This window comes from Delphinapterus leucas, chromosome 12, assembly GCF_059928025.1.
Source record: "Delphinapterus leucas isolate spDelLeu-1000000601 "Yukka" chromosome 12, BTC_Dleu_Yukka2, whole genome shotgun sequence".
Lineage (NCBI taxonomy): Eukaryota > Metazoa > Chordata > Mammalia > Artiodactyla > Monodontidae > Delphinapterus > Delphinapterus leucas.
This window is the reverse complement of record NC_143140.1, coordinates 30,689,780-30,692,106: the sequence shown is the minus strand read 5'-3', so window position 1 is coordinate 30,692,106 and position 2,327 is coordinate 30,689,780. Positions and strand designations below refer to the sequence as shown.

Here is a 2,327-nt window from a genome sequence, read left to right as displayed (position 1 = left end):
CAAAAGTCACATTGCATCGTTCGGTATACTCAGTTGGTTGATGGAAGGGAGATGCCATTGTGCCCTCTTTGGAAAATACAACCTGCCAGAGCACACTGATTCGTCTTCTACCTGCTTTTACAATATCTCATTGACAATCCCTAAAGGTCAGTAAAGATGTAATTTTTCTCATTTCTTTATAATGACAAAATTACTTTGAATTCTAAAAGTAATATAAGTATAGAAACAAAACTTGGAAAACATAAAAATCTATTCACAATTCCCCCCCTTCAACCAATCATGGTAATCATTTTTAGACTTTTTATTCCATAATTTCTTCATAACGTTCATAGAGTTTATGTTTGTTTTTTAAAATTTCCCCTTAGCACATAAGCACCCAAGTTCACATCTCAACATTAAGTTATCTTCTTTATTTTTCTTGTGTGGACAAAGCAAAAATAAGAGTAGGGTACACCACGGGATGAGGTCTTCAGGTAGGAACTTGCTTAGCCTAATCCTACTGACAACTACTAGGGAAAATCACATCAAGGCTTCAAGTCTTCCGTCTTCTTTCTAAGGAGCATAAAGCAGAGACATAACACACTAACTCCGGAAAAGTCATGTCATGAGTGAGCTGTGCCTTCCGCCACGCTTGTGTAAGGAACAGGTGACTGACCTCGGTGTGGAATACCAGCTGGTGACCTTTCACTGTTTTCTGCTACAAAGGCTTGGCTTTGGGGTTTCAACAAAATATGTGGATCTAGCAAGTAAAGTTTGGCAGAGCCTGTGTCTCCCAAACTCAACTCCAAACTATCGCTGGTTTTCATTGGCCTGCTGTGAAATGAGAAAAAAAACAACAGTGGGGTGAGTTTTTCATGAAGCTAAATGGATTCAATTTTTAAAAGCTGGGCTTTATTCAGAGATCATCCCTCTTTTAAAAATGTCAATATTGGGAATTCCCTGGTGGTCCAGTGGTTAGGACTTGGCATTTTCACTGCCGTGGCCCAGGTTCAATCCCTGGTCAGGGAACTAAGATCTCACAAGCCACACAGCCAAAATAAAGGAATAAATAAATAAAATAAAAATAAAAATGTCAATATTTTATAACATAATTCTGAACATAGATTTTCTTAGCATTCCTAATTAGCAAAGTAAAAAGTTGGCAAATCTAAACTTAGTTTCAATCATCTGACTGATCTGTGACATCCCAAATTCTGAGAAACACTGATCCAGTCTCCTTATGAAGAGCCTTTGGGTTTGATGTACATTATTTGTCAAAAGGGATTATACTCTGAGGCTGGGGGAAGAAACTGCTTGACATGGGAAGAGGATGCAAAACTCTGGGCTCTGCTTGTGATGGTCCAGTTGTGTGGCCTTGAGCACGTCATTTATGCTCAGAGCCTCTTCAGCCATCAAATCCAGTCCACAATGCTGGCCTTCTCCTCCACAGAGCAAGTGGGGGTGAAAGGCTTAATTGTGGAAAGTGTAGAGAGCTGTGTAAGTGCTGAGTGTCTTATTGCTGCATCCTCGGAGCTTTCCCTCACAAAGCTGCTCAGTGGGTCCTGTAATAGCTGGTGAAAAACGTGAGGAGGGACATCCCAAGTATTTCCCTGGGAGTTCTTAATTTTAATGAGAAGAATGTTCTCTAATTAAAATGGCGCCGCAGAAATTTTTTTAAACAAATTGCCATCTAATTTCCCTTTGATCTGTTTGTTCCACTTGGGTTGCAAGGTTTTACAGAACTTTCCCCAAACGCTTGGAGTCCGCAGTAATTTTATTTCATTCTGATTAAACTTCAAAGGAGAAAACACCAAGCCACCAGAACAAGCTCAGCTTTTTTCCACTTCATTTATTCAATAAGCATTCGCGGGGCATCTGCAACGTGCCTGACATTGTGCTGAGTGTTGCAGATACAAAGATGAATAAATACAACTCAGCCCTTGCCCTCGCTGGGTTCAGTGTTTCCAGGACCTGATCAAGCCACAAACAAAACATTGTAATGCAATGGGATGACAGTAGAAACGCCACCGCACAGCCATCTTCTGTAGGGTCTTGTGGGAGCAAAGTGGTGGCCCTGGCTGAGCTGACACTTTAAATGAAACTTAAAGTGACTAAAACTTAATCAAAAGAGGGCATGAAGGACGTCCCAGGCAGAAGAGACAACAGGTCCAGGGGTGGGAAATGGCATGGCCTCTGGTGTATGTGCACGTACGTATCTGATGCATGTCCATGTATATGTATGTGTATGCATCCATGTACGTGTGCATCCCTGTGTCTGTGTGTGTGTGATTGTGTTTCCAGAATAGGAAAGGGCTGGAGTAGGTATCATCAGGAGACCCTACTGCATG

The 2,327-nt window shown here is 41.4% G+C and overlaps 1 non-coding gene across 1 annotated transcript; it reads left to right on the top strand.

The window, feature by feature from the left end:
* The first annotated feature begins 936 nt into the window (after positions 1 to 936).
* Positions 937 to 1,008, top strand: TRNAE-UUC (transfer RNA glutamic acid (anticodon UUC)). The gene has a single exon. It is a non-coding gene; the product is annotated as a tRNA-Glu (tRNA).
* Positions 1,009 to 2,327: the final 1,319 nt, after the last annotated feature.